Source organism: Dromiciops gliroides, chromosome 3, assembly GCF_019393635.1.
Source record: "Dromiciops gliroides isolate mDroGli1 chromosome 3, mDroGli1.pri, whole genome shotgun sequence".
Lineage (NCBI taxonomy): Eukaryota > Metazoa > Chordata > Mammalia > Microbiotheria > Microbiotheriidae > Dromiciops > Dromiciops gliroides.
In genome coordinates this window covers 322,769,224-322,777,852 of record NC_057863.1, presented here as the reverse complement: position 1 = coordinate 322,777,852, position 8,629 = coordinate 322,769,224, and the positions used below count along the sequence as shown (strand labels likewise).

General features: G+C 41.4%; 1 protein-coding gene across 3 annotated transcripts in view; it reads right to left on the bottom strand.

Moving 5' to 3' along the window:
• Nucleotides 1-6,453: 6,453 nt before the first annotated feature.
• SIDT1 (SID1 transmembrane family member 1) overlaps nucleotides 6,454-8,629 on the bottom strand; it is a 164,125-nt gene continuing 161,949 nt past the window's right edge. Inside the window, exon 25 of one of the 3 annotated variants that reach the window (XM_043994831.1) lies at nucleotides 6,454-8,629. This exon is cut by the window's right edge and continues 1,622 nt beyond it. The gene's annotated coding sequence lies outside the window, so the exon portion shown is untranslated. The other 2 variants (XM_043994829.1, XM_043994830.1) reach the window with 2 other exon arrangements.

Genomic DNA, 8,629 nt, shown 5'->3' with positions numbered 1-8,629 from the left:
TAACATGTATTCTCTGCAGAGGCCCTCCCTTTGCAAGACTAATGTCAAAGCGTCGGTTCATGAGGACAAAAAAAAAAATCGCCCCTCTGGACAAAACTTTCCTCTCTTCCTTTTCTATATTGTTGTTCACATATTATTAGTTAGCAATAGTTATTATATTGTTTTTACTGTTCCGTCAAGGAAACATTTTGTTTCTTGAGGAACAACAGGGGGGACTGTAACGATTGGAATGACGCCACCTGCTGGATACTTACTGTAGAAGAGTTCTGCCCATGAAGCGAAGGTCTTTGAGGGCAAGACCAGGAGTCTTTTCTTTGGCGGGAGTAAGTGACGCAGACTAGTGGGAGGAGGAAGGAAGAGACTGGCGCTGACTCTGGGGCTCTTTCCTTTGGACGCTGGCGGAGAAGGGAGCTAGAAATGTGCTCTCCCTTTAATAGATAGGAATCTAGGCCTTTTTCTCTCTCTTTACCAAACTCTTATTCTCCTTAATAAATGCTTAAAAGTCTAACTCTTGCTAAAGCTTATAATTTATTGGCGACCACTCATTAGATATTTTAGACAGACTAGCTAGAATTTTAGCCCTTAACATATCTTAGCCAAGTTAACCTCATATAGAGTCATACATGACTCAGTAACAGCAAGAAACCTGGTCCAGAATTGTTATTCTTCAAATATGTCATCAAAGATGTGCTTTCAAGTTTCTTTTACCTCATCACTATCGATTTTGTTTCCCTCAATGGGGTCAGGGATGGTGGATTGACTTGTATATTACTCTTACTGTCTAGATTGAGGGGATTAGTATGCCCCTCTTCGATAAGGTCATGCCTGTAGCAATCCTACCTTCAGACAGCCCAGAGTTACAATTAATATGGTGTCATCTAGAATAACAACATTTGGAAAACCTCCCCATCAATTCTTTTATTTGGAGTTTGCATAGGACATCTTCCTTTACATAGGCTAACACCTTAGGTAACTATTTTCAATCTGAATTTGAATGCCAGTACTCTGTTCAACAAAATTGTGTCCATAATCCCATCTGTTGTAGAGATTTGTATAATTTTAATATGTGGGACACTAAGGGGCAGCTAGGTGGTGCAGTGGATGAAGCATGGGCCCTGGATTCAGGAGGACCTGAGTTCAAATTCAGCCTCAGACACTTGACACCAACTGTGTGACCCTGGGCAAGTCACTTAACCCTCATTGCCCCACCCAAAACCCCCCAAACATACATACAAAACACACACACACACACACACACACAAACCAAATTATGTGGGACAATTGCTGAGAAGGGCTGTTGAGACTGCATTTTGTTGTACAAAGACATGTTTTTTAAAAAAAATCAAGAAGACAATATAGCAAGATTTGATATTTTCTGCACTTTCATCAGTTATATGAGTAGAAAGCTGTTGGCTGCTATAGAATCCTGCCTTTTCCTATCTCATGTTTTTATCAAGGGTGTGTGTGTGTGTGTGTCTGTTAGTTCATTGGTATTGGACACTCCAGGTAATAAAACTCCTCCTACCAATGCCGAGAAGCAACTCTTCTGCATTTTATTGAGCTTTTAGTCTTAGAGATTTGTCTGTGGAGTTGAGGAATTAAGTAACTTGCCCAGAGTCTTACATCCCATGTGGATCACAGGTAGGAACTGAATTCAGCTCTCTGATCATGCTGCCACTCAAAGATACTCTGGATTAAAGCAAAATTCTGAAAAAAAAAAAGGCCTGAATGGGGGAGTGGTGGAAGGGGTGGGGGTATTATTATTTTCTCAATCATGATTTTAAGGATGGTTGAGGAAACCAAGACTGATCTTTTGTTTTTGTTTCTTTGGGGTTTTTTTGCAGGGCAATGAGGGTTAAGTAACTTGCCCAGGGTCACATAGCTAGTAAATGTCAAGTGTCTGACGCTGGATTTGAACTCAGGTCCTCCTGAATCCAGGGCTGGTGCTTTATCTACTGTGCCACCTAACTGCCCCCAAGACTGATCTTTAATGAGGCTGAAATGTGAAGTCCCAATCATTTGGAAGGCAGCACTGCATCTGAAAGGATCTGACCTCGGGGCCCCACTTTGCCATTTACCAGCTGTGTGAACTTAAGCTGCCTAAGCTTCAGTTTCTCCTATCAGATGGGCAAAATAATGTTTCACCAGCTCACAGAGTTGTTGTGAGAATCAAATGAGATGATATGTGCAACACATTGTGGAAATATAGCTGCTATTATTAGAATTCTCATAGTGAAGGAGATGGAAGGTTAATTTTAACCTCTCTGATGAAACATGAAGGCAGTGTAACAGCAGGGTAGCGATTCCTAACCCTTTGGGAATTAGGATCATAGCGTTTAGAGTTGCAAGGTAATTAAAACAACCTGTCCCTGTGGGGCACATTTCTGCCCTCCTACTTGTAAGCACCTTAACACCACCTCCTCTTCCCCATCCCCCCCCCCCACTGTGCATTTATTCACAGAATCACAGCAATCTAGACCCTACCCAAAAAAGGAATCCCTTCTCCAAAATGCCTGATAAGTAGTTGGTCACTGTTAGCTTCTCTCACCAGCTTTGGCTCCTTCTGAGCTTTGGCAATCTTGACCTATTCTTACAGAAGTGTGCCACACTTTTGGCCTTACTCCATTACTTGCCCTTGCTTTCATTTTCTGCACATTTTTGTAGAAATCCAAGTTGTAATTTGTGGTATATGAATGTAATGGAATACTATTGTGCTATAAGAAATGATGCAAGTGGGGGCAGCTAGATGGCGCAGTGGATAGAGCACCGGCCTTGGATTCAGGAGGACCTGAGTTCAAATCCGACCTCAGACACTTAACACTTACTAGCTGTGTGACCCTGGGCAAGTCACCTTAACCCCAATTGCCTCACTAAAAAAAAAAAAGAAAAGAAAAAAAAAAGAAATGATGCAAGTGGTTTACAGAAAAACCGGGAAAGACTTACATGAACTGATACAAAGTGAAATGAGTAGAACCAAGAGAACATTGTACATACTAGCAGCAACATTTAGTCATTGTGCAATGATCAAATATGAAAGACTTAGCTCTTCTCAGCAATACAATGATCCAAGACAATTACAAAGGACTCATGTTGGAAAATGCTGTCCACATCCAGAGAAAGAACAGATGGACTCTGAATGCAGATCGACGCATAACATTTGCACTTTCTTTATTTTGTGTGTGTGTGGCTGGGTGTGTTTTTTCCTTTTGGTGTGTTTCTTTTTTCACAACTATGACTAATATGGAAATATGTTTTACACGATTACACATATATACCTATATCAAATTGCTTGCTATTTTAGGGAGGGGGAAAAAGGGAGGGAGGGAGAAAAATTTGGAGCTCAAAATTTAAAAAAAGTAAATGTTAAAATTTGTCTTTACAAGTAATTGGATAAGATAAAATACTATTTAGGAATTTTTTTTTTTGCAGGCAATGGGGGTTAAGTGACTTGCCCAGGGTCACAGAGCTAGTAAGTGCCAAGTGTCTGAGGCCAGATTTGAACTCAGGTACTCCTGAATCCAGGGCCAGTGCTTTAATGACTGCGCCATCTAGCTGCCCCAGGAATTTTAAAAAAGAAAAAAAAGAAGTCCATGTTGTTTGATAAATTCCCTGTTTTGTCCCTATTGTTTTCTCTAGACCAATGGTCAGTCTCCAAACTTTGTGGATCACACAGCCCTAACAGTAAAGAAATTTTGAATACATGTCCCCTAATATTTACTGACTTATTTATAGATCATATACATGTACTAGTAATTGTTTTACTTTATAAAAACTTGCACAAAAATAGACATTTTTTAGGACATAGGACAAGATAAAGATGAAATAATATCTGATCCTAGAGTCAATAGGGAGATAGTGGAATTTATTGAATAGGGGAATGAATGTTTTGGTTAGTCCCTCACATTAGGAAAATTACTATGTGAGTATGGATTAGAGTAGGTAAGATACTTGAGGCAAAGGGACCAGTTAGGAGGCTACTGCAGTAGTCCAGGCAAGAGTTGATATGGGCCTGAACTGGAGTCATTGCTATGTGAGCGCAGGGAAGGGTACAGATGTGAGATGTGCAATTCTGTGATCTCTGATCCAAAGTGGGGGTAGAACTGACAAGATTTGGCAACTGATTAGATATGCGGGGTGAAAAAAAGCGAGAAGTTGAAAATGACACAGGTTGTGAATAGAGAGTAGTCAGTAATAGGGAAGTTTGAAAGATGGGTGGATTTGGGGGGAAGGATATCTGTGACTCAGATCACAACTCATTCACATCTGTTCATCTTGTGTGATTTGCTCTGTTCCGCTCAAAGCGAAAAGGGGACTGTGGGACCTTATCCTACTGGTCCTTGCCTCCCCTGTCTTCTGAGAGGTGTGGCAAGTCTGCTACAGTCATGAGATGATCTGGGGTGGGGAGTGGGGCAGACTTCTCCATGGCACCTGCTCAGCTGTTGGAGCTGCTCTGAGAGGTCAATCTCCAGTTTAGAAAGGAGCTTGCTCAGCACAGAGAGGCCGTGGGAGATTGAAGGAATGTTGGAGTCTGTTGGAAGATGGGTTATGTTGTGTTGGAGACAGGTCCCCATGGCAATACCATTGCAGTGATGGCTAGAGCGGGATGCTACCTGTCTTCACCTCCTCCTATTGGTCTGTCACGTATCTTCTGGGATGAGGCCACCATTCCACTATGGAAGCCACTGCTCTGGACAATTCCCTCCCCCTCCCCTTCTCATCAGAATGGTTTTTCTTTGTCTCTTCAGAATTTCATTTCTAAGAGCTCCCCATTGTTTCTGACTTTCCCTATAGAATATTGGGCCATGGAATCATACCCGTCCTTTCTCCGAATTACAAAGCTTGAAAGGACCTTAGTCTTTCATCTAACTCCTTTACTTTACAGATAAGGAAACTGAGGCCTAATGGAATGAAATAATTTGTATGAGGTCACAAAAAGGCTGGAGTTTCTTATAGAACCACTAGAAGCAGAAACTACTAAAAGTGTGCTGCACTGGAGTGTCATCTTGTTGGTATTAGGATTTTGGTGTGCATTTGTAGAGCAAAAAAAAAATGTTAAAAGATTTTTCTGCTTAATGGATAACGATTAGCTATTGTCCATCTTTAATGAAGGCAAGAAGAGAAGAAGTAAGGGTAAATTCTACAAGAACTAAAGTTCTGTCAAAAGCTTATCTAACAACTAGCCTGGGTTTCAGAGAAAGTTTATGATCCTTCATCTAAGACATCTTTAAGAAGAGGGCAGATTTCCATTGATCTGGAATAATGTACTAGACTTGGAGTCAGGAAGACTTGCGTTAGAATTCTGCCTCAATGGGGCAGCTAGGTGGTGCAGTGGTTAGAGTACCGGCCCTGGAGTCAGGAGGACCTGAGTTCAAATCTGACCTCAGACACTTAACACTTACTAGCTGTGTGACCCTGGACAAGTCACTTAACCCCAATTGCCTCAAAACAAAACAAAACAAACAACAAAAAAAGAATTCTGCCTCAAATGCTTCCTAGCTGGGCAAGTCATTCTCAGCCTCAGTTTTCTCATCTCTTCAAGGGGAATAATAACTACACCTACTTCATAGGGTTGTTGTGAAGAACAATTGAGATCACATATAAAATGCTTCATAAAACTTAAAGCACTGTGTAAATTCTAGTGCCTTCTCGTGATGTGGAGGTGACCCTGGGTTTTTGAAGGTTGGGGCAGGGAGCAGAAGCTCCTTGTTGGTCCTGTGGAACTTTCTTTCTTCCTTTCTTCCTTCCTTCCTTCCTTCCTTGGGGCAATGAGGGTTAAGTGACTTGCCCAGGGTCACACAGTCAAGTGTCTGAGACCGGATTTAAACTCAGGTCCTTTTGAATCCAGGGCCAGTGCTTTATACACTGCACTATCTAGCTGCCCTCTGTGGAACTTTTAGTATGGCTTGACATCATCTGTGTGAGGGTTGGCTTAACTAAATTCAGAGAGACTTATTGCCTGAAGGTTAAGCCATCAAACGATTTTTTTTGGGGGGGAGCAAGGGTTTTTTTTTTTATTAGAGCAACTCATTTAAGCCCTCTGTGAAGAGAATAGTCACACACACGGAGGTTTTTTTGTTTTGTTTTAAGGAAGTGGAATATTGAAATTAAGATTTGCTAGATGTAAGAGAGTGATTAAGTCATATTTTCTTTACCTAAAAATGGGAGCAGCAATGCCTCTCTCCTGGGGGGAGGGCTAGAGAGGCATGGTATAATTTAATAAATTCACCCTTGTCAAAATACTTTACTTCGAAGAGTAAAGGGCTGTCTTTACTCAGTGGCCCTGGTGTGTGGGTTTAATGGTGAATGATGCACTCAAACTGTGACCCTTCCCCAGTTTACCCACTAAATAAATTTTTTTTTGTTTTTTTTTTTGGGGGGGTTTTGGGGCTGCAAGCAAATTTTATCCTAAATGGGATCAAATCAACAAACCACGTGGCAGGCAGTATCATGATGGAGATTTATTATAAATTGCTCTAAGCAGAGACGAATAGAAGTTTTTTCTTAGTACTCTTTTTACCCATTTTACCAGGGGCATTAGGGCCAGGGCCAAATGTTATGCCTCCTCTTGCTGCAGCCTCTTTTGTCACCTCTTAGCTGAGGGCTTTCTCCCTAGCCTCGCACAGCCTGAACATCCAGGCATTCAGTAGGCAGCAAGGGGAACTGTGTGCTGGATTGGTAATCAGAGGACTTGGGTTCAAATCCTAATTCTGTCACTGCCTCGATATGTGATCTTGGGCAAATGACTTCACCTCTCCAGGCCCATTTCCTCAATCGTCAAATGAGAGAAAGGAGAGGTTGGACTAGCTGGCCTTTCCCTTCCAGTTCTAAAATGCCGTCATTGAGGTCCTTCCTCCACCACATTCCAGGATGTTACCTTGCAAAACGCGTTCCTTAGGCTACAGTTGGAAGAGTGGCTTGGGTTGGGCTTTTTCCTTGAGACTTCCAATGAGAAAGGAATAACGAGGTGGGACATTTCTTAGTTTTTCTACCTCAACAGCTGTATTTCTCTGCGTTCTGGCTGGGGTTAGGAAGGTCAAGGTCAGTCCTTTACAGGGCTAATTAATATTGACCGAGTCATTCAGGGTCAGGGTAGGCCCTGTGCAAGCTATGCTGCTAGAACTAGTGGGCTGCCTCAGGGGAGAGCTATTCCAGCTGCCAGGCATAACCTTCTTTGATGATGGGCATGACATTTGAGTGAGGGTCATGAGACCTACCTTATGAAACCTCTGCCACTTCCTGGGAATCTTGTGTGAAGAAATGTTACCACTCTAATGACTCAATCTCCCTCCCTCAAGAGAATAATGTCAGTTCCCTATCTACAGATATTTGAATAAGAAGTGCCTGACTACAGAACATCCTTTCTAGACTGCCCATATCTTTCTGTGGCCATGACATAGGTGGTATAGTGCGGTAGGTCTTATAGCATTACAGAAGAAAGAACAGTCCTTGCCCCGAATGACCTCTCTGTTTATTTTCATGAACCTTGGAAAGTCCCTTCCCCAAATGAGCAAAGCATTTTCACTGAGTCTCTCTTATGGCTAAAATAAAACTGGAGCTAATCTCTTAGCAATCCCCAGCAAACAGGTGGGGTCCCATTTGTAGCAGTTTGTCAAGGGCCTAAGTAGGCCATTTTGATGTGCAGATTTTGCCCCTCTTGGAGCTTAATTCCCTACCCCAGATTCACGGCTCCTGTTACTTTTCTTTGTCCTGCTGACAATTCCTTACAGGGATCTGAATTTCCTTTGGTTTTCCCATCTTCTGAATTCATCATTTTTGGAATTACCCTTCCCTCCTCCTTTAAAGAAATAGGCCAGGGATTATTTTAGACTCCAGCTTCCCAGCCCCAAGCACATAATTTTTAATTTAGTCGCTGCAGACCAAGAGCTGCTCTATGTTAACTTGCTGTGCTCCTGGGAAGCTTACAGTTCAGCATCTTTCTGGATACAATTGTATAAAACTTGAGCAACAATCACTTGTATCTCAGTATTGATATTTATCACAGCAGGGTTGATCTGGGTTTACAATCCTGCTGCACAGAACAAAATCCAAGACAATCAGGGACTTTACAGCACAAAGTAGACATCAGAATAATGGTAAAAAATACAATGTTATAATAACCAGCATGATCTCTCCTGGGCACCTCCCACCCTCTGGTTCTACTGACTTATTTTCCAAGTAAGATATAGAATTGGTAATGGACTTTACATCTTGTTCAGATTAGGCCATTAATACTTGGTTGGATGGGTTTTTATTGGTCTTATTTTTTCCTTAGTGGGGCTTATAAACAAAAAAATAATAAAAAAAAGAATTCATGGATTACAGTCTAAAGAGTACCAGGTGCAGTTATAAACAGGCTTTGGACTTGGCTTTATGGTTTAAGATGAGTATGTAATTAATGGTCTCCATGTGGTTATAACTATAAAAATGGGTCTTTTTTAAGAACGAAGAAAAACAGAATGCTATTAAATCCATTTTGGCTGTTTAGAAAATTTTCACAAAATATTTCACTGCAAGCATCTTTGTGCATGTGCACATGTTTTGAAAGCAAGAAAAATCTTGCCAAGTAAAACTTCCAAAATGTATTTTTTTAAATGCTATGCAAATATTTTAGAGTAAGGATCATGCTAAA